This window comes from Pinus tabuliformis, chromosome 7 (assembly GCF_031772625.1).
Source record: "Pinus tabuliformis cultivar Carrire ecotype Pingquan chromosome 7, CPIR1, whole genome shotgun sequence".
NCBI classification, from domain to species: Eukaryota; Viridiplantae; Streptophyta; class Pinopsida; order Pinales; family Pinaceae; genus Pinus; species Pinus tabuliformis.
The window spans coordinates 739,233,703-739,258,893 of NC_142293.1; positions in this window are offsets into that span (position 1 = coordinate 739,233,703).

A 25,191-nucleotide genomic window follows, 5' to 3' on the forward strand; every position below is an offset into this window, starting at 1 on the left:
GCAAAACTATTCTTTGAACATGTATGGGTTCATTTTGGATTACCCACTTCCATTGTATTTGATCGAGACACCTGATTTGTGGGGAAGTTTTGGTCAAGTTTGTGGGAACTGATGGACACCAAACTGAAGAAAAGCACAATTTTTCATCCACAAACTGATGGCTAGATAGAAATAGTCAACATGACAGTGATCCAGTTGCTCAGGGGATATTGCAGCAAGCATCCTAAGCTGTGGGAAGAAAATTTATGTTATGTGCAGCGTGTTTACCACAGAGAAAAAAATTCTTCTACACAAAGATTTCCTTTTGAGACCTGTTTTGGTTTCACACCAAGGTCTCCTTTGGATTTTGTCTTTGGTAAAGACGCCACAGTTGAGGGACACAGTGATGTGGACAGGGCAACTAGGTTCATTGAATAGATCCAAGAGATCCACCAGGTAGTACAGGAACAGCTGGAAAAGAGCCAAGCCAAATAAAAGGCAAGGCATGACAAGCATCGGATGGAGCATAGTTTCCAAGTTGGTGACCAAGTTTGGCTGTATATCAGCAAGGACAGGATACAAGGTGAAGGTAAAAAACTAAAGCCTATCAGGTATGGACCTTTCAAGATACTTGAGAAGATTGGTGAGAATGCTTTTCGCCTTGATCTACCAGCTTATATGCACATCGACTCAGTCGTAAATGCAGATTGCTTGAGATTGTTTGAACCTTCACTAATTGAGGATCTCGAAGAGTAGAGTCAATTGTCTTCTATTGATGACCTGGTACTTGAATATCTTAATGAATTGTAGGAAGACACAGTTTTGGACAGGAAGGTGAGGACAATGCGTAGGGGAGATGTTGAGTACCTCAAAGTTGGGCTCAAGGGTTCAAAGTCGAGCAGTGCAAAGTGGATAGAGATTGGACAAGTGAGACAATTGTACCCTCACTTAGTCAACACTTGAAAACCAACTTTTGGTGGTCCAAAATCTTTTTTAGTGGGAAGGTCGTGATCCGAATTGGATCCATGAGAATTTTCAAAGTGCCATGACTATATCAAATCAGGACAGACTTCGAGTTTATAAACAAAGAGCTATCAGGAAGACCTCTGGACAGTGACATTTTGCAGCCAGCAAGGAATGATGAGGACCTTGGTCAAAGCGCGCTGATCGAGGCCCATGGAGACTGTGTAGGAGGCAAAACTGGTAGTTAGGAAGCCTGAATCGGGAAGCGGAGGCCATTTTTGATGCACTATTAGTGCTTAGCGCTAATCGCGCATCGCTGGGAAAAACCCCTTGAGAAGGAAAAGGCCTCGAGCACTTGGTCACATGGGAAGCTGGGAAACTGTAGGGAAAACACTAAGGCGAAATGCAGGTCCCGCGCTCCTAAAACCAGCGGTATATTGGAGGCATATTGGGGTGGTAAGCGGATTTGGTAGAAAACAAGTGATTCCATTCATCGCACGACGTGTGTCCGGTGGATGAGAGAGAAAACCAACTTTCATCGCGGGCTAACGGTCGAGCAAGTCAACTGTGCGATAAGAGTGAACATCGTTGGATTTGGGGGCTCCAGATCTAATGACGGAGACTGTGCTTGATGAGAAACCAGATTTGACAGGGGAATTAAGCCACGACATATAAAAGTCTGAAGTCCAATTTGACTACTGAGTTGGCAGATGAATCATTTCACAATGTAACTGAAATACCAAACAGTCGAGGAAGAGCTGGTGCAGTTCGTGAGAGGACAAGTGGCCACCTCCCTGTGAGACATTGGTCATGACGTAGAGGCATGGAAATCTAAGAGAACAGCAGCAAGCAATCTGAAGGGGCAGAAGAGGAAGTGAGAAGTCATGAGACAAATTGGCTTTAAGCCATGAACAGATAGAGAACAGAACAAGGCAGAACTAGAGAAGGGAATGGTGGAAAAAAAGACGAAAGAGATAGTGAAGCAAGAGGCAGAAAAACAGAGAGCTAAGCTGACCTGTAGTGTAAGGCAGCATCGAGCAGATAGAAGGCTTGAGAGGTTCGAGCAATCCCTGTGAGGATCTATTGAGAATTGAGTACCACATTGGGCTCTTCCCGTTAAAGACCAGAGAGGTCGAGACTTGGTAAGGAAAGAGTCTGTGCACTCTAGTGGCTTGGGGAATCCAAGAACCACCCTACTAAGCATCCTCTATTTTAGGAGACTCAAGCTGAGCTCCTCATTGTAAATCTCTGCTTTAAAGACACAATAAAAAGAAGGCCACCACTGAAAGCTGAACTAGAGACATAGCCCTGGAGGATAGGGTGAACTCCTTATTAAATTTGTTTTGTTCTTGCATTTTCTTCTGTGTTTCTCTTACTATTTTCCATTCCAGTGTTTATGTATTTTGCAATCTGATTGATTCGTTGCCTAAGATAACGTTGACACACACCAGCACATGAATCTGTAATACCTTCATTCATTAATTAATTAACCGAGGTTACTCAAAAGTGATTTTCAGGTCATCATAGGTTCAAAACTAGAGGGGTAGAGTATGTATGCCTTTCTAAACTTAGTGAATCCCTTTCCCCACAAACAATGGGGTCTCATAGTGCTAAATATTTTTATTTTATTTTGTAAGTTCAAAATTAAATTTTTAATTTCTAGAAATCTTATTTCTAATATTTTAAACAAGTCTTGATGTAACATAATTCCTCTTGTGGAGGGTGATTTAATTTTGATATTTGTTAGTGCTTTGAGACTATTATGTCTGACACTGTTATTGGTCTACTCAAATATTTTAGAACTGATGAGCTTCCAAGTTGCTTATGTAAGCAAGAGGATGATGGTTGAACAAATATGCAGGTGAAGGAGAAAGGGTGTGCATAGAAATTGTGTGTAGAGAAATTGTGTGTGAGGGAGCTTGTTAAAGAGTAAGGACTATATTGAGTCAAACTTTTTTCTACAACACAATGCTAATTTAATATGCAAAGTCGAGTCATGGATAATAAACACTAATTTCAGTGGTGAGTGCTTTAGCCAATGATCTAAAAAATGATGAGGTTACAAATCCCTTATGTAAGAGAGGGGAAGAGGGGCTAGGTGGGGATAAACAAATATAAGGATGAAACTTTTTTATATTAATTTAATATGAAACTACTACTATTTTGCTATGCAAAGAAAGGGTGTGTGGGAAGTACATGAGAAAGGGTGTGCGGAGAAACTATGTGTGGGGGAGTTTGTTAAAAATCAGGAACTATATTGAGTCACACTATTTTCATCTGCACTCGGCACAATGTATATATTAAAATTTAAAAAATTACTCCACACATCATATGGAAACCAATTTATTTTAGTGTTTAATAAGCTTGTTAAGAACATCTAATAGCTAATTTCAATTACAAATGCTTCCAATGTTGCCAAGTGTTTGAGGCTTCACTTTTTTTTTAATAAGGAACAAGAAATTTTTCTGTCCTACATATTTCTATTGTACACCTACCTCTTTAATTGTGCGAAGTGCAAGCAACGATAAAGTTAAAAATTACTTAAAAATTAGTAATATGAGGCAATATAGGTTCAACTAACTATAAAATTCAACCGAACAACATTGTTTCTCAAAATAGTTGATGTAGAGGTGTAAAATAAGCTTTCATACCTATGCACAATCACATCTCCGCACTCAGAGCTATCACGCATAGTTTTGAGAACCCCACAAAGAATTTCGCTAGAGCTCTTATGTGGAAGAAGGAGAAAGGGTTTGCAGGGTTGAACAAATATGCAGAAGAAGCTTATATATAAAAATTTAATATGAAATAGCTATGATTTAATCTATCATGGGGGTACCAAAAACAAATGAGATATTACATTATGGGATAATAAAATGGGGTCATCTAATAAGGCAAAGCACAAATGAGAAGATTCAAATATGTGATTGCTCTACCTATCAATGAAGAAGTAAATTTCCTGAGAAGATTTTCTCTCATCAAGATGGAGGACCTCATGCTCACCATGGGATGCAATGATGTATGTGGGAAGTGCAGGAGAAAGGTTGTGCGGAGAAATTGTGTGCAGGGGAGTTTGTTAAAGAGCACGGACTATATCGAGTCAAGCTTTTTTTCTATGAACTTGGAACAATGTATATTTTAAAATTTTAATAAATTACTATCAAATTCAGCCAAACAACATTGTTTTTTAAAATAATTAATGTAGAAGTGTGGAAGAATCTTTCATTATGCTCCTTTCATACCCGCACACAACGGTACTGCTACACTCAGAGCCACCAAACATAGTTTTGAGAACCGGATATCATACCACCCACAAAGCAATTTTGCCAAAGCTCAATTGCATCTTGCTATAAAATAAAATTCATCCACGTCAACATAGTAGTGCGCATAGTTGATTTACCACCCTTATTTTTGAGACTAGCATGTTGGATATTTATCGTGAACTAATCTAATTTCTAGATGCAATTTCTTATTTTTCATTGCAGGCACCTTTTTGACATTGCAGTTTACAAGAGCCTAATCCTAGTCACTATTGAGGGGAATACATTTAATTTTATGATTTAAGTATCAAGTTTTTCATAAGTGTTTTACGCAACAAATATTATTCTATAGACCATGACTCTGTATTCAATCATCATTTTAATTATGAGTACTATGTGTTCAAATTCTAAGTTTGTTTACCAATTATGAAAAGAATTTTGGGATGTTGCACAAAATATTAATTGAAAGTATTTTTTTGATATTTTGCTTTGAATTTTTATATATTACCTAATGTTCTTTAGATTCCAAATTATATTAAGTGTGAGGGACCATTTTTAGAAACATGCGAAGGGGAAAAATTTTCTATTACTTGCTTCACACACTCGTTCTCCTGCACAACACTCCTTCTTTATATGAATTACAAAGGAATTTCATTTAATATTGGATGATAACTATTCAATTGAAAAATGTCAAATCACAAATGCATTTAGTATTTGGGAAGCTCAAATTAAATGAACCCATGTAGACACAATAATGGGGACAATGAATCGTCTACCCAAATTTTTTATGCCTCAAATTTTTGTAGTTCTTTTTACTATAAAATTTGAAAGATGTTATATTTTACAATCGTTTAAAGTTATGCAGTGTCCAGAAGATTTGCTTCCCAATATCAATTAAAACACATTCATGTTGATATAGTAGTGCGCACAATTGATCGCCCACTCTTATTTCAGAGGTATGGTTCTAATAATTTTTAAATATTATATTATTATTATTATTAGCAGTACCTACCTCACGAGGGACTATAACACTCTCTTTGCAGTCAAAGTGCACGGACTTTCTATTATTTTGCTAAGTTTTTATTACTAAGTATCTAAAAAATATCATGAAATTTTGAAAGGTATTGTGACGATTCTAACTACTTATTCTATTTATTCTCTTTGCAGGTGCATTGGTAAGATGTTCAAAATAAGATATCATGAATAACATGTCATATTTGGAAATAGGTGCATAAATGTTAGAAATGTTGCTATATTTGGAAGTAGGTGCAAGGTGCATAAATGTTGGGTATAGGTGCTATATTGAAATTAAGTGCAAAAGGAATGGGGATATCCTTAGTTTTCCAGTCTTGTAGAGCTAAAATACTGGCATAAGTATTTTCCTGCCCCTTATGCAAAAGGAAAACTATGAAATAAGAGAAAACTAACTATGCTTTACATATCCCATACTCTTTCAGACCTCACACCAAAGGAACCCTCCTCTCACCCCGTCTTACTTGGCATAGGTGTCTCATGAAATGCCATTCTGCAAAGGGATTGAATTAACTATATGTATTTTGCATGTTTCAGGCAGAGAAAGATGGCCATTATAAGCACTAAGGATTATTATTGTTGGAACTAGCTCAAGCAATCCTAACTTATTACATACATTATTGGGCATGCTTCACATGGATGTAACTTAATCAACGATGAACATCCTATCATTTGAATGTTGCATCTCTACGTGTTGGAATTATATTTCTATTTTTGTATTTTACTAAGAATGGTTAAGTCTCCACACGTTTTGGGATTCAGTCCTACGAATACTAAGTTTCTTACCAATTATGATTCTACCAAAAAAGGAAAAGAAGAAAGAAATACTCTTATAAACTATAATCTCATTGTAAGATACTAATTTAAAAGAAAAAATCTATATGAATGCACTGTAACATATTGCTACTAAAGTGATGTAGAGAGTTGATTATGACATTACTAGTGAAGGAATTTATACATTTTGCAATGAAATAGAGTAAACTTATATTCCAACACCAAAGCCTTGCACCATCCTCAACATTATTGATAGAATCACATCCTTGACATCATCAACAACATCCTCAACATCCAAATTATAGTAAAAATTTAGAAAATGGACCATCAACATGGTATTTGGTATATATAGAAAACCTTGCAGCCAAAATATTTTTTCAGCCAAAACGTTTTCACCTAAAAAACGTATCAGAAAATTAGTTGTCATCTCTCTCCCTTCAACAACTCACCTAGTGCACAAATGTCAAGGTTTTTGTTTATTCTAATGTACAGCCAAAATATATTTTTCTGCCAAATGCTAGTTTCCATAATTTCGACCAAAGAATAATTTATTTTGGTCAAAAAAGTGTTGTTGTGATTTTTCCCTGCTTGCTTCTCACAAAAGTGTAACCTATCTTCACATTTTCACCCTCCACTAATATTTTTATGCACAAGTGGCATGTTGGGCATATTATTATAGCTACTCACATCCATGTTGGGCATACTATTATAGCTACTCACATCCATGTTGAATGAGGGAGTCTTGTCACCCCTTATTGACATGATTGTTGCTTTGTTAGCTATTAGAAACTCTAGATTGCAAAGATCCTATACATAGTACTCAACTGCTACATTTTTTGTTTTAACTATTTTAAATTTCTCCCTCTCACACACACACTAATTATTTTTTAGGGGAACCTTTATGAATTTGTAATTTTGTTTTTATTTATTTTTTATAAAATGATGAAATTGTTCAGAGGTTCTATGTTAAAAAGAAATGTATTTTAATAGACATTTTAAAATTATGTATTTAAAAAAATGCTTCTTTTAATTTGTAATTTTGTAATTTTACTTATAAAAGTTATGTTTTTTTTGCACAGTGGTAGCAATTTTTTCCCTCAACTTTTTTATTTCCCCTCTATTTCCCTAATTTTTGTATTTTCCGCATTTTTATGACATTTATTGTAATTGTACTAGCTCATTTTGGTTTTAAAATGTTGAAATAATAAGCCCAAAAAGAAGGGTATTACTAGTGATAATTTTTTTGGTTCGGGTGTTGATTTTATGATACTTGTTACAATAACGATAGTTTCTAAGGCTATGGTTTCAAAAAAATTGTAGTTTTAAACTTGAAAAAAAAGGTGCTACTTGTAGACATTTTTTTGATTTAGTGGTTGATTTTAAGGTTTTTTCTCATAACGATACTAGTTGTTAGGACCATGGTTGCAAAAGTTGTAATTTTGACCTGTAAAAAGGAATGCTTTATGGATCATCTTTTAATTCAAGGGGATCATCTTTTAATTCAAGGGTTCATTTTAAGTTTTTTTTATAACATTATGAGGATTTAAGGCCATATTTACAAAACTTTGTAAGTTCTACCTCAAAAAATGGGATCGATTGTCAAAGGACTACTTTTTAGTCTCGGGTAAAATAAACCACTAAATGTAATTTCTAAAAAATGAGATCTCTAAAGGGTTCTCATCAAGTGGGTGCCTATGTTATGGATGTTTAAAAAGAAGATTAATTTAGATGAAAACATTGAAAAGTACAAGCAATATTGGTAGCCAAAGGATATTTCTAAGTTGAGGGGATAGAATTTTGTGAAATTATTCTACTAATTTCTAAGAAAACATCAATGAATTTTTTGTCTTATGTGGAAGCAACTTTTGATTTAAAAATAAAAAAAAATAGATGTGAAAGAAACACTCCTACATGGTGACTTGCACGAAGAGATCTACATGATAAAAAAAAGTGCTATGCTTATCAAGCTAAAGATTTATTAGATTGCAAATTAAGAAAACCTTTGTATGATCTCAAATAGTCACCTAGAATGATACCAAAAATTTGATTCTCTCGTGTTGGGATTACTATTTTTAAGATCCAAGTCAAGTTAATATGTGTCTTATAAGTAGGATTGTGGTCATTTCCTTTCCTTGTTATATCTTTCTATGTAGATGGTATCTTATTTTTTGGTAATAGTAACGATGTAATTAGTGAAATAAAGTATAGGATTTTAGGGAAAGACTTAAGATTATGCAAAGTATATCTTATCAATAGATATGAGGAGATATAATGCAAATAAAAGACTTTGGTTGGGTCATGAGTATGTGAAGTCAATGTTGTGAAAATTTTGCATGAAAAATATCACACCATTTTTAGTACCATTTTGTTTGATAAATAATATATGATGTAAAGGTGATACAAGAGAAAGAGAATATTGAAATTTTATAGAATGTTGCATGTGCATTGATGAGGGAAATAAGCACAGATAATTTTAGAGGTTGGTGTGAATCTATGGGCCTTATGATCCCTAACAATTAGTTCACATTTTGATACATTCTCCCTTATGTTCTTCTAAGGTATAAGACAAACGGGAGAATGACAAGACATGTTTGTCATACACCTTGCAACTAGTGATTTCTAGCCTAAAATGTGGCAAGTCATCTCATATAGAAAGTGATGATTTTGATAGAAACCAATATCTACAGAAATGATCTTATACATGAAGATATTTTAGTAAGAGCTAAAAGGGGTGCTAACTCATCTCATGTATAGAGTATTGTTCTTAGTAAACAAAAAATACTATTGGTGGCTTCTAATATGTACATGTAGAATTAGAAAGCATAGATGATTTATATTTTTGTTATGCCCTTATATTGCGTGATTGGGTTGGAGGTACATTCAAAGGGTTCATTGAATGTAAATCTGTGGTGCCCAAATTTTGAGGATTACTCTTGTACAAGAACAAAGACTTTAAAATGTGTTCTAACAAGTTTTAGTTGATGGATAGTACATTAAGCTTATTTCAGGATGTGGGATGTTTTTCTTAAAAGGGTTGGGATTTTTTTTCTTAAAAGGGTTTTTACTGAGAAATTTATTGTGTGATGGTTACATGTTCAATTGTTTTATGTATTATGTATTTTAAGCTATTGTTTATTAAAAGTTTTTGCACATTCTTATCTCATTGATTTGACTAAAAAGTATGTGTTTATTATATTACCTACAAGAATGTTGGTGGAGAGAATAACAATCATTCTTCTTAATCATCCTATATAAACCCAATTAACAACCAACATACCAAATTATTTTTAAAAAATACAAAATTATTCAATAATAAAACCCAAACTACAGCACTTGCAAGTGAAATACTATTATTATATGTATTGATACCATATATTGCAACAACATTTTGATACTCCAACAAAATTCTATTCAGAAGCATGTTGAAAAAAATTTGATCGAAGTTGAAACACGTAATTGCAGTGAGGCAACTTCCTCTAGCCCAACTATTGGGAGACATGTTGCTACTCAAGTAACATTATCCGTTACTATAGGAATGCCATCTTAAATCTAAAACAAATAGATACCATGCCATCTTAAATCTAAAACAAATAGATACCACAACCGAGTCAAATGATTCCATAAAACAGCCAACACCACACAACATGCTGATGCCACCAAAAGGTTTTCTGGCTTGGATTCGAACAATATATTTTGAGACAGGAAAATCAAAGAAGCATATTTTGCAACCTCTTATACTTATCACAACAAGTGTCTGAGATCTGTCATGTTGAAACAGAATAGAGAAAACTCTTGTTTGCAATATGGAGAAATGGGGATCTGGGAATCCAATTTTATAAAATTCCATTGTTTATCCATAAACATTCAATACATAGTGGTATTCATGCATGCAATATATATGATTTTACAAACTGATTGTGGACGCTGTATGCATGTATGCGCTGTTACAGAGTGTCATGAGCTTAGTGTGGTGAGGGTATGTTTTTTAATATATTTTTCTCTTATCTCAATGCTTGAGTATCTTTAGAGTTGCTTAGGGCTTGTATTAGGCCTCAACAACTTTAGTTCTTGAAGGCAGTTCTGACTGTTGACACTACATTTTTGCGCAATTTTGATGGTTAAGACTTTTGTATTACAAAGCAAAGATAAATATAAGGTAGGTTTTAGAAACACTGACATGCAACCCTGAAAGACAACGGAAAGGAGGAATCTAAGATGCCCTCTTCAAGCAGGTTACTTTGAATACTTCAAGTCTATCTTTGGTTCCTAGTAGCAACAGAACATGATTAGTATTGTTCCCCCTTCCATTAGAATAAGAGCTAAAGTGATTTTTGTATGAATATTTTCAATTTTTTGTATTCAATCCTGGGTGTTTTTATGATATTTTGGTTTGGTGGTTTTGATATTATTATGGTTACTAATTGCCCTGGAATATATATAATAAGAATCGGATTAACAATCAACCAATTTGATGTTGTAATAGAAAATTGTATGGCTCTGACTACTGACCCCTTTTCTCTAAAGATGGTTTACCTACACCATTTTCTGTCACCACCACACAACTTAAAAGGACTTCAAATTCATGAATATAAGAAGTAGAACAATGAATATTCAGTTCCTTGAATTGAGATTAAATCAGCCCATTATCCATTCATCGTTATGGATGTATCTCTCCATTCACTGAGAAAAATAGACTAAGATAATTTTCTAGCATTTGGGTTGGGTAAGAACATTTCATCTTAACATAACTGCTCAGGTAGGAAATCAGATTTGATCAGAAATGCGCTGAGAAGTGGGTAGATTTGATTGGATGGGATTAAATACTTGACAAGTATATTTGACAGTATGAACAGGCATTGGAGAATGGACACACAAGTGAAATTCCAAACCTTCCTTGGACAGACATAGATAACACATCACACTGCATGATCAGTTACAAGCTAAAGATAGTGTAGTGCTCGTGTCTGTCTGTGTGACCCAGCAGCAAGACATTTGGCCACGTTACGTGCTGGTTAAAAGTTAAATAGAATGACAAAGCAAGAAAGCCATCGCCACGGATTGATTCACTAATCATTTATTGCTATAAAAAGCTGTTCGCTGCGAATCATAATAGTCTCTCAATCGAGTGGAGAAGGAGGAAGAAGTGAGTGAGATAGATAGATAGATAGATCGATCGATCGAAGATGAAGATGCTGCTTATTGTTGCGGGACTGTTAGTAGTGGCGGCTTGTACTTGTCATGTAACGGCAACTAGAAATTTGAAAAATAACACTGAGCTGCCATATAAACCACAGGGTTTAGGAGCAGGAGTTGATGGAGGCGTTGGACTTGGACTAGGTTTGGGCGTGGGTGGTGGAGGAGGTGGAGGTGGGGGTGGAGGCGGCAAGGCTGGAGCTGGGGAAGGCTCAGGTGGAGGCTTTGGTGGTGGCGCTGGAGGTGGTGCCAGAAAGCGTGGAGGGTTTGGTGGTGGCGGAGGTGGAGGAGGAGGATTTGGCGATGGTATTGGTGGGGCTCCTGGTGGAGGAGGCGGTGGTGGAGGCGGCGGAGGAGGAGCTGATGGTGGAGGCGGTGGCGGTGGAGGAGGAGGAAATGGCGGCGGACTGTGAAATTCAAATTGTGTGGAGTGGAACCAGCTCTGGCATGACACGAAACGAAAGAAAGAAATTATGGTAAGCAGCACATTTAAGCGAAACAAATACAGAGAAGCGTTGCAATATCCATTCAAATCCATTAGATGAGACCGTGTTGGCTGGTCTGTTCCAGTTAGTAGATATATCATATATCTAAATGAATATTAAATATGTTCTCTCTACGTTGCTATTCTCCTGCAGTGTAAAACTTTTATCATAGATCTTAATGATACACTGTACTGTTCTGAGAAGAAAATATGTATCAGGTATATCATAGATCTAAATGAATATTGTACATATTCTATCTACGCAAATCCTAAATTCCATAAATTTTAAATAAAAGTAATTATGTTATGCATAACTATGGATTTGCTTAAATTTCAATTGCGAAAGGATGAACTTTTGATAACACTCCTTTTTACAATAAAACCATGATAAAGATCAATGTGAAGCGTATTTTTAATGAACTATGATAAAACAATGTATTTATTTTGTATTTTCGAAGGAGTTTTGTTTTAAATTTAATAAAAATAATTACCGTATAAGAAGTGTATTTTTAATGAACGCTGACAATAATTTGTATTTATTAGTATTTTTTGAAAAGGAAATTTTATTTTTTATAATATACTTATTTATTTTATGATGGTGAGTTTTCTATTGGTATAATTATTGAAGCGTTCTCACATAGGATACACGACGATAATACTTGGAGTTTGAATTAACATTATCACACAGTGACTTAAGAATGCTACACCCCGACCCCGACCCCAATAGTGAAGGAAATTTAAATTTGTATGTAGTTTTAAATTTAATAAAAGAATCCACTATATCTCAAGTATACTTTTAATCAATTTTGATAATATTTGATTAGAATTAGATTGTATAATTTCAAATTTAATTTAATTCATATTAATTTGAATATTTTGGAAAACAAATTAAATCCAAATTTTATATTAAGATAAATTACTGCTTTGAAGAAGGAAATGTTACAACTTCACGTGGGGCTTAGGAATATCAACAAACAACTACATTGAAATCTCAGCATTTTGGAAGGGATTGGACATTGTCATAAGCAAAGGAATAAATAAATTAAAAGTCCTAGAAGGTTCTATGGTCGTTATTTGACAAATCTCCAAGGCTGTATTAGGTAGCTTCTCTAGTCTCCCTTGAATGATTCACAAAATAGCCCTGTAAAGTTCAAAATTTGAAGAAATTACCCTCCAACATATCTTTAGAAATTTAAATGACGAGGTGAATAAGCTTGCCAAGTTAGGCCACAACTTGAACAAAGGATTATTGAATTTTAGGATGGAGTAAGGTCTATGGCTCCAATCTCGTCATTGTAAAATTACTTTAATGAGAAGAATAGGAAGGTTGTTTCGATCAAAGCTTATGATAATTGGAACAAAAGGAATAAATGATAGGCCTAAGGTGCAATTCTACTTCCCTAGCCTTGTCTTATCAAACAAGCATCCACATGGTTGACATGTTCTCTACACATTACATCTGTTGCACAAAAGTGATAATAATTGGTTTAAAAGGATCACAAGGTGGTGGAATTTTAATGTGAATCAGACTCTTCACTTGATGTTGAGGATCCATCTGAAACCTTTGGATGCCATGAATATTAATGCTCTAGAGCGATCCCACTACATGAATATTATCTGTATGGCAAGAGAGGATGATTGGAGATCTCGCTTGAGGGTTGAATTAATGCTCTTTCTCGAGTTAGTCATTGTCGGTGAGTGCATGCAATACTAAATTGGATGGATATCAGGGAAGTTGTTACATTTTCTTCTTTCCCTCTACATTTAGTTGGCATGCTAAGGAACTAGATAGTTGACAAGGATGCCATGGAGAGCTAAGATGCAGAAGGGGAATTGACTCACTGGAAGAAGTCTATGGATAAATTGTTTAAAATTCTGATGAGAATGTATGAATTGGTCATCAAGAGGTTGGAGTTCATGGAGCAGGAAAGGGACGAGAGGTCCAAACTCATGGACCAGAAATTCAAGTGGTTACAAGCATAGATGGAGAGGAAGCTTGCTAGTATAGAGGTGGATATTCTCTTATTGGTGCCGAGGATGATGAATTGCAAGGCTTCATCAACCTAGCAATGGACCTATAGAAGGCTAGAACGGGAAGGAGCGTCGCATGGTGAAGGGAAAGCTCATGGTAAATAGGTAGCAACAGGGAGAAAGTCTGAAGTAGGCCCCTGTGGGGTATTCAAGTTAAATATGTATTATGCATTGTAAACTTGAACTATTTTTGGGTCAATTTTGTAAAGTTAATGGGAGAGATCAGTGCAAAATCGTAGTGCAAAAAGGCCGTAGAGGCAAGAAAATTTTGTTGTGGCTATATTGGAATGTTGAAGCAACAAAAGTAATAGAGGCATGTAAATGATTATGGCCATGAAAACCAACATTTTTAATATAGTTGATAATTGTTCTATTTAAAACACACACACACAACACACACACACACACATATAATATTAAATTTTGTTTATTTTTATGATATTAACAAAAGCGTCAAAGCTTGAACTTACATTAGAGTTATGGACTACCCACCATGAATTCACATTTTTTTAATGCATTTCTTGAGGATTCTTTTTTGGTAAGTTGTTTTTGCATTGCAATACAACATTAGATAATATGTAATTATTGTCTTTGGTTTTTCATCTTGAAAATTATACCAAAGACAATAAAGAAACTATTCAATAACTAAAGAAATTAATATCTAAGATTAAAAAATATCAAAGATATTTTCTCCCCCATTCAAGGGGAAACAAGTAGTGAGAGACAAAAAGAACAGTGTTATTGAATTGCAAAGTATAAGCCAAGAGGAATGTTAAACTAAATAGAGAGTTACAGATAAACATGGCTATAGCTATGAGGGCCAACTGGAGTATCAAGAACTGAGATGAGACTGCAAGGAATCAAAGCATTAGGATGACAATCATGTTTCAAGGTTGATAGATTATTGCTCAACCTTGCATGGTGGACAAATTGGAGAGTTAGGTGGAGACTGTAGCTTGGTTAGCTAGCCTTCCATGTCAAGAATGATGGATTTGAGTTCATTTAACCTGCATAAAAGATTGACCTGGGGCTATCTCCCATCAACCAAAATTTTTCCTAGCAGTAACTTGACATACGAATATAAATCAATAGTAACATAGATAATGATTTTGAAAGCCACATGAATTACCTGATTAGGAATCCAAGGAGAAATGGTAGCAGTGAAATTTGAATCAAGAGTGATTTTCCTTTCATGATGAATTTCCTCCTCCTTAAGTTGAATTTCCTCCTATATGTGTGGAGGTGAGCTAGGATCAAAGATACATGCTAATGGTTTTGCTCAGAGGCATGCTCTAGATGCCCATGAAGTGCCATGTTAGGTCCCTATAATACTAGTGATTCCCCCATTACTATTGTCGTTGTACCCCTTATTGTTATTTTTGTGCCCCTATTGTCCCCATATTGTTATTATTGTGCCCCATAGAATCCCACTATTGTTATTTTTGTGCATTTATATTATTATTGTTAGGTCGGCTTTGGTTATATTGTGACCCCTTAGACTCCTATATATAGAAAGGAGGTTTTGTCATTTGAATCATCTAAGAATTTTTCATTTGTGTAATGTAAAGGAGGTTGCCCCCTCGAAGAGGCTTATTTCTAAGGCGTTGATCTATCTTTTCTATCTTTTTGTGAGCTAGTTTCATAACATTTGGTATCAGAGCTTTGGATTCTAGGGTTTCACTGCTCCAAACCGGTCATCGTGGCATTTTCGCTATAATGTTTTCGCTACAAAGTCTTAGAAGCTAAAAAAAAACCCATTTGATACGCAATCGGTCTGAACCTTGGGCCTGAATTTCAGATCTTGTCTTGCTATATTTTCAGAGATATAATATGAGGAAGTTTGGGTTTTTGCAGACCCTCGAATTACATTCCAAATAGGTGACCTTGGGAAAATCGTCATAACTTTCGCTCTGAGCATCATATTGAATTTTCATAAGAAGTTATAGAAAGAGGACAAACTATAGTTTTTTGGTATCATTTTCAGAATCTAAGGTACAAACAGTGACCCACGGCACGTCGTACAAGTTAGCTCTACTAAACAAGTCTATACTCAGGTAATCGTGGGAGATTTGGCATAAATCTTCATTGGAGAATCCAATCTTGATCAGAATTGTAGGGTTATAAATATGACTCAGAGGGTTACCGTAGGAAAAAAAATTCAGACCTTGGAGATCCAAAAATACAGAGATACATCAGATTCAATATCGAGCTCCTACAAAGTCAAAAAAGGTGTGTAGTTTTTTTTTTAATTTTTGCATAAGCTTGGTTTGAAAAATTAGTTTGAAGAAATTCAAAGGGAATAGTGAAGCATTATTATCAGTAATTTATGCCCCGAAGAAATAAAATGGAAACACCTAGTAAGCAACCTGAAAGCTCTAGCATGACTCATGAAGAAGAGGAAGAAATGCAACATGATATATCAAAATTACGAGACCAAGTGCAACAAATTTCACTCACACAAAAAGTAACAGAAGCTAAGATGGATGGTTTAAAGAAATATGTAGAAGTTAAGGTGTATGGCATGGAAGCTAAGATGGATGGTTTAAAGAAAGGCATAGAAGCTAAGATGAATGACATGGAAGCTAAGATGGACGACGTGGAAGCTAAGATGGATGACATGGAAGCTAAGATAGATGATTTAAAGAAATGCACGAAAGATTTGATGAAAGATTTGACAAAGTTTCTACAAGAAATGCTTACTAATGGAGAAAGGGTAGTAAAGGAAACTTAAGATGAGAATAAAATAAATGTTAAACATGATTTCATAGACTCTAACATTGGATCGAAGAAGCACCATGTTCCAAAGATTGATATGAGGAAGTTTGATGGCAAGGATCCCAGAACATGGATACTATAGATGGAGCAATTTTTCGATCTCCATAATGTGCAAAACACACAAAAGGTATGTATTGCAACTTTATATTTGGAACCAAATCAGTTTGTATGGTATCAATGGCTTTTCTCTCATAAACAAATTGTCACTTAGGCTATTTTTACGGATGAAATGATAGAACATTATGAGGATACAAAAAGAATCATTTTTTTTTAGCCAATTGATAAATCTCAAACAAAAGGGTTCAATGATGGAGCACATTGAGGACTTCCAAAAATTGAATATAAGGGTAAAAGATATTGCAGAGGATCATAGGATTGATGTGTTCATAGGGACTTTAAAAGATAACATCCAACATGAGGTTCACTTTTGGATACCAAATTCATTGGAGAAGGCATTCAGGTTGGCAAGAAAAATGGAAAGCAAAATTATGGCAACAAGGAAGCCTACCACTCATAATCATAAAGATGGAAGTGTTGCTGCCACTAGCCATCCACAACCTAGAAGGTTGACACCACAACAATTGGAAGAAAAAAGAGCAAACGGGCTTTGTTACAGTTGTGATAGAAAATACACTAAAGGTCATAAGTGTGTCGAGAAGAAATTATTTTACATAGATTGTGAAGAGGAGGAAGAAAAGGAATAAGAAATGTCAAAAGAAGAGGATATACACCAGGAAAAAACCCTAGAAAAAGAAGAAATGAATCCTACCATATCTTGTAATGCATTGGTTGGAATTACCACTCCTCAAACTATCAAGATAGAAGGGCATATCAAGAAGAAAAAGGTAATAGTGTTGATTGATTCTGGAAGTACCCATAATTTTATTCATTGTAAGATAGCCAAGGAATTGAATTTCTTCATATTGATGAGCCTCATAAATGGGTAATTATATGTGTTCATTTTACCTCCTAACCTAGTCAAATCAACCATTCTCTTAGCTTATTATATGATTTTCTGATTATATTTATGCTTATAGGGTGAGTTGAGTTAATTATTATGCCATGTGGTCTAACATGTATTTAATGTAGATTATTGATGGATTTCGAGGTCAAAGTCAAGGATCTGGTGGTCAAACTGCAGTAATAATTCGAAGTAGACAGAGGAGAGGACTTATAGGAGAGAATCCCCCTCATTTATTTCTCCTCACTTTGAATTCCCCTTCATTTAGCTCGGAGTACAAGCAGCCGAATCATTCACTAGAAGGCAGTCGAGCAAATGGAAGATGATTGATAGTTATCTCAAGTTTTGGGTGCAAAGCCTCCCTGATTTTAAGGAAGTTGTTGGTAGCTTTAGATGTATAAGTAGAGAGGCCTAGGGCCTCACTAGGGTTGGCTTTTTTTTGCTTGTGTAAACTCTGCTCGAATTTCGAGCTTACGATTTTATGACAGTTTTATGTAATCTTGCTATTTTTAGATAATGAAGATGGAATCATTTTTGAGCTAGCACTGAGTTACCTCAGAGGGCTAAAGCTCTTGGGTTAGGGCCCAATCTAGGTAGCCAAGCTTCTATTTACTTGTATTTGTATGCTTTACTTCAGTTCGTAGATTAGTTTGTTGTTAGATGTATTTCTCTTATGGTTAAGAATAGGTTGCTTTTGATGATTTAGTAGCTTGCTTCCATTTGTGCTTTTTGTAGCAGGTTAAGCAGTGATCAAAGAAGATTCAAAAGGCTAGCAATAGTGCCTTGGCCTCTCTTCCTCCCTCTGGGACCATGATTTGAGGCAAAGACTCTCTTGCTGCCCCAAAAACACAGATTTTCCTCATTCCTAGGACTTCTAGTGTTTGCAGCTCTCTAGTAGGCTGATAGTTTAGTTTTGATTTGCTTTAGATCTTCTTTATCATGTTCACTTCCTGATTTGCAATAGTCCTTTTGCATTCTTTCCTTTCTTACAACATTTCCCAGCATTTCCTTCTATACATCATAGTTTAGGCCATTTTAATGCAAAACTCTATTTTTCCTAGGATGCACTCATTTCATTGGTTGCTTGATTTTCTTGGTTGACTGTCAGTTTCTATGCAGTAGATCTCTTCCAAAAGTAGGCTAGCTTACCAGAAATCACACCCTCCATATGATCCATGCCCTATAGGTATCCCAAACCTCACCTCAATTCTGCCCTAGTTTCCTTCATTTTCATAGAAATTCTTCCTCTCTCCTTGAGCAAACCCAATCATCTTTCTTTCTCCTGGTGATTCACGGTAGACCTTAGGCACCCTAACACCTCATTCCAACCTTCATCCATCTTTCCCACCCACTCTCACACCCTCAAAATAGTGAAAATTTCTGTTGGCCTCCTCCTGTAGGCCTCCTATAGTTTCCCTGTTTTCCTCCTATAGTTTTCCTGTGTCCTCTTGTAGTTTTTCTTGTAGGCTTTCTTTTGAAGGCCAAGTGTGGGAAAATCCTCCATAAGGCCACCTAAGACCTCCTAGGACCCATCCACACCATCCTACATCCTCCGCAGCTCCAAAACCGCCCTCTAACGCCACCTATTCGCTACCACACTCACACACAATAAATTAGATGCATGTTAAATTCACATAAAAACACATAAAAATCCAAAAATATGTTTTTTGCTCATTTACTTCTAGAAATAGCATGGTTAGATGTTGTTTACTTCTTTGAGTAGGTAATGGCATTTCTTTCATGGTTTTCATAAGTGTTTTTGGCAAAAGTAGAATTAGCTTGTTAATTAGGGTTTACTAGGTTTTGCTTGACATTACAGTCTTTCCCCTTTCTATAGTTAGAATAGCATATGTAGCTCGTAATATTTCTTTCCTTTCATCACACATATAGCTTCTTCTGAAATCTATAGAAGTTGGCTTGAGCTCCTAGTGATCTCGCGTCGACTGACCAAGTGACAACCTGCAGTGAGAACTAGTATTTGTGCATATAGCACCGACGCTTCCAAGTTTGTTACAAACTACCGGGTTGATAAAAGTAGAGTTGGTAGCCCAGGAGTTGTAGCATTCTTGCTGCAATACTGGTACTCACCACTTTTTGGCGCCATTGACAAGGATCGAACCCAGGTCACCCGCGTTTTGCATTAAAATGGCCTAAACTATGATGTATAGAAGGAAATTATGGAAAATGCTGTAAGAAAGGAAAGCATGAAAAAGGACAATTGAAAATTAGGAAGTGAACATGATAAAGAAGATCTAAAGCAAAGAAAAATTGGACTATCAACCTACTAGAGAGCTGCAAACACTAGAAGTCATAGGAATGAGGAAAATCTGTGTTTTTTGGGTAGCAAGGGAGTCTTTGCCTCAAATCATGGTCCCAGAGGGAGGAAAAGAGGCCAAGGCAATGTTGTTAGTCTTTTGAATCTTCTCTGATCACTACTTAACCTGCTATAGAAATCACAAATGGAAGCAAGCTACTAAATCATCAAAAGCAACCTATTCTTAGCCATAAGAGAAATACATCTAACAGAAAACTAATCTACAAATTGAAGTAAAGCATACAAATACAAGTAAAGAGAAGCTTGGCTGCTTGGATTGGGCTCTAACCCAAGAGCTTCAGCGCTCTGAGGTAAATCAGTGGTAGCTCAAAAAGGATTCCATCTTCATTATCAAAAAATAGCAAGATTACATAAAACTATCATAAAATAGTAAGCTCAAAATTTGAGCAGAGTTTACATAAGCAAAAAGTCGACCCTAGTGAGAACCAGAGGAGAGGACTTATAGGAGGGAATCCCCCTCATTTATTGCTCCTCACTTCGAATTCCCCTTCATTCAGCTTGAAGTACAAGCAACTGAATCATGCACTAGAAGGCAACCGAGCAAGTGGAAGATGATTGATATTTATCTCAAATTTTGGGAGCCAAGCCTCCTTGATTTTAAGGAAGCTGTTGGTAGCTTCAGATGTATAAGTAGAGAGGCCTAGGGCCTCACTCAGGTCAATTTTTTTTGCTTGTGTAAACTCTGCTCAAATTTCGAGCTTACTATTTTATGACAGTTTTATGTAATCTTGCTATTTTTTGATAATGAAGATGGAATCCTTTTTGAATTAGCACTGAATTACCTCAAAGGGCTGAAGCTCTTGGGTTAGGGCCCTATCCAAGCAGCCAAGCTTCTATTTACTTGTGTTTGTATGCTTTAATTTAGTTTGTAGATTAGTTTGCTGTTAGATGTATTTCTCATATGGTTAAGAATAGGTTGTTTTTGATGATTTAGTAGCTTGCTTCCATTTGTACTTTCCGTAGCAGGTTAAGTAGTGATCAGAGAAGATTCAAAAGGCTAGCAACAATTCCTTGGCCTCTATTCCTCCCTCTGGGACCATGATTTGAGGCAAATACTCTCTTGTTGCCCCAAAAACAAGATTTTCCTCATTCCTAGGACTTCTAGTGTTTGCAGCTCTCTAGTAGGTTGATAGTCCAGTTTTGCTTTGCTTTAGATCTTCTTTATCATGTTCACTTCCTTATTTTCAATAGTCTTTTGCATGCTTTCCTTTCTTACAAAATTCCCATCATTTCCTTCTATACATCATAGTTTAGGGCATTTTAATGCAAAACTCTATTTTTCCTAGGATGCACTCATTTCAATGGTTGCTTGATTTTCTTGGCTGACTATTAATTTCTATGCAGCAGATATCTTCCAGCAGTAGGCCAACTTACCAGAAATCACAACCTCCATCTGATCCATGCCGTATAGGTCTCCCAAACCTCACCTCAATTCTGTCCTAGTTTCCTTCATTTTTCATAGAACTTCTTCCTCTCTTCTTGAGCAAACCCAATCATCTTTCTCTCTCCTGGTGATTCATGGTAGACCATAGGTGCCCTAACACCTCATTACAACCTTCATCCACCTTTTTCACCCACTCTCACACCCTCAAAACAATGAAAATTTCTCTCGGCCTCCTCCTGTAGGCCTCCTGTAGTTTCCATGTTTTCCTCCTATAGTTTTCCTGTGTCCTCCTGTAGTTTTTCCAGTAGGATTTCTTTTGAAGGCTGAGTGTGGGAAAATCCTTCAGAAGGCCACCTAAGACCTCCTAGGACCCATCCACACCATCCTACATCCTCCCCAGCTCCAAAACCGCCCTATAACGCCACCTGTTCATTGCCACACTCACACACAATAAATTAGATGCATGTTAAATTCACATAAAAACACATAAAAATCCAAAAATATGTTTTTTGCTTATTTACTTCCAGAAATAGCATGGTTAGATGTTATTTAATTCCTTGAGTAGGTAATGGCATTTATTTCATGGTTCTCATAAGTGTTTTTGACAAAAGTAGAATTAGCTTGTTAATTAGGGTTTACTAGGTTTGGCTTTACATTCAAGTCTTTCTCCTTTCTGTAGTTAGAATAGCATCTGTAGAGTAATATTTCTTTCTTTTCATTACACATAGAGATTCTTCTGAAATCTATAGAAGTTGGCTTGAGCTGCTAGTGATCTCACGCCAGTTGACCAAGTGACAAATTGCAGTGAGAACTAGTACTTATGCTTATAGCACTGATGCTTCCAAGTTTATTACGAACTACTGGGTTGATAAAAGTAAAGTTGGTATCCTAGGAGTTGCAATACTGGCTCTCACCACTTTTTGGCGCCATTTCCGGGGAAGTGTCAGAGTATTTTGTGATTACTGCTTTCTTCTATTTCCTATTGCAACATTATGCTAATAGTTTATTTCGGCAAAAATAGACTAGTCATTTCTTTTCATTCAATTTTGCATTTCCTTGCTTTCCTTTTCAATTCTGCAAATTTCCATTCAACAAGTTCATTTCAGTTAGTTTCAATTTGTTTTTTTCAATTACAATTTTAGTTTCTATAGGTACTTTTAATGTGGGGAAAAAGAAACAAAAAACCAACCAAAAATATTTCCTTCATGCCTTGTAGGAGTAGAGATAACTTAGGAAATTTTTTTCCCAACACTCCCACTACTTCATACAACCAACCTTCTCTCTTCTTCGGTGGCTGCAATCAAGGCATATTTGAAGAACTTATATGGAAAGAAGAAGAAGAAGAAAACATTCCTCCGAAGCTAATGGTTGAAAACAAAAATGCTAGGGGAAATGGAGAGAGAATAGAGGGTACCTTCCCCATTCAAGAGACCAATGGGGACAACAAAATGAAGAATATAAGTCCTTCAACCCTACCTCACTTCCATGGTCTGACTACAAAATATCATGACACCTTCTTGTTTGAGTTTGTTGTCGTCTGTCGAACTTATGACTATGTAGAAGACAAGCAAAAGTTGAAACCGTTCCCTTCTACTCTCAAGGATGCAGCACTGCGCTAGTTCATGGGATTACCTGGCAATAGCATCACAACTTGGGCTCAGATGCAACAGGCCTTTAACAACAAGTATCGAGACTATTGTAGGTCAAAAGATACTTAGGAAGAAATCTTCCGAATGAACATAGGAATTGATGAGTCCCTAGAAGACTATGAAGAGAGGTTCCAACTCAGTTACAAAAGGACCAGGTGTACACTTGACCCTGAGTCTCTGAAGTTGGTCCTACTCAGGGGAATTTTGGAAGACCTATTAGACACCCTCCATCTACTGGTTGGGTGTTGAAAATGCAACAAGATGATGGAGCTTAGTGGAAAGGAGTCGCCTTCACTAAGTGGGCCCGCAGGCTATTTTTGGCGCAAAATCTATTTTTAGACATATGGATCATGGTCTATGAGTTCCAGGATGCTATTTGTGGATGATTGGTCATGTTGGTAAAAATATATGGACTTATATTTTTAGACATATGGGCGGAGTCTATTTTTAGACTGCCAGGCTAAAAATAGAACAGTCGAATATTATTAGCTCTTAATAATATTTGTACTATAAACATTATCTTATCCTCTTGGAGCACTTCAGTTCAAGCTACGGATGTGGCACATGCAACTGTCAGAAGGAAATATGCTTTTCTTATGGGTCAGTTGAGCTATTGCATGATGGACTTCAGTTAGAACTCATGTGGTTGAGTTTGGTGGAGTTGATTGAGGAGTTGATGGAGTTGTGTTCAGTTTGACTTGGTTGAACTAGTTGTATTTAGTTTAACTGAAAATACACTAGTGATGAGTGATGTGAATTAATTCACTAACTATTAACTCATAAAGCAACTAAAGAATACATCAGTTAACTCATTGCATGGACAATTCAGTGGAGACAGGTGTTAACTATCAGTTGTGACTATAGTTGTGCATGAGATTTGCACAATCAATGGATTGAGTATTGCCAATGAGGATTGCGTGGTTTAGCCAAGGTAAATAAGAGTTTGGATCATCCATTCTCATCTATTCTCATGCAGGATTGCGCAGTGGAGGCAGGCAAGCAGCGAAGGAGATTTGAACCTGTGATTGATTCAGATCTGAGCTAGTTTGTGTGTAACAGGTGGAGATAGTACTGAGTACTTGTGAGGAGTATTGTACTATGTATTGTTACATGTTCTTAATCATTATAATATACAGATAGTGTGGGGTTTTCAGCTGTATGCTTTCCCCGGATTACATACTGTGTTAATGTGCGCATGCGATTGATCTTTCATTATTTTTAATTCCGCAAAATTGATGATCAACGTAGAGAAGGTTATGTATTATGCATGCATTTGCAATAGTGTATAATCAGGATAATCTCTGTGAATAAGTGTCATATTATTCAAAATTTCTACATTGGGGGAGACATCTACCAACTATCCTATGAGGACATAAAGACTATTTTTAGAAACCATTCTAGAGCAGCCAGAAAGAAAGGTAGGGGGAGTCAACCCATAGCCAGTACCTCTTCTTCCAATTCATCCATTAAAGGTGAAATTGGAAACATCCTAGAAGACTTCAAGAGTGAGATGTTGTAGACTCTTGCCATGCAAATGGATACCTTACATATCAAAAGAAAACAAGAGGAAGAAGAGAGGGCTTTGGCCATTTTTTGCGCTATATGCACCAGGAGGCATCCTAGGAATGAATGCCCATTGAACTCTATAGAGGTTTGTTCATTCTGTGAAGAAGATCATTCTATAGATAAGTGCCCTTGCTTGCCCAGATTTAAAGTTGTATACCAAGGGGCCGAAGGAGTCATTGAACAAATCTATTACATAAACCAAAGGAGGCCACATGGACCTAGACCATACCAACAGGGGATGCAAGGGACATCTCAGGCATACTACAACCCCAACCAAGTCACCTCCATACCTTTTTGGGCCCCCCCTACTCATGCTTCCTGGTCCATGCCTCCTCCTTAGTCCTTCACATCTCAATATCATTCCCAACCAACCACCCATTCATTTCAATCCTATGCTTAGCCACAACCTCAGTGGAATGCATCTCATCAGGGGTGGAGGCCCCAGTACAACTCTCTTCCCGCTCTTCTTCCTCCACCACCCACCCAACCACAACCATTACCTTTTGCTCCACCAAGGCAACCCCAAATGCCTACCCAGCCAAATCTAAACCCGAACAATAGACAGGCTCAGCAAGTGTATAGTGGGGAACCATCATGCCTAACTTACGCTATGGAGATTCAAGAAATTAACTTGCGATCTAGGAAAGTTTTCCCAGATAGCCAGCCTCCACCTAGGGAGGTTGAGGAAGATAAAGAGGGAAGCGAACCTAAAGCAAATCCACCCTTTCCTGAGAGACTATCCATGGCAATCCAACCTACCCCAGAAGAGACTGAACTCTTGGGAGAATTGAAACATTTATGTGTG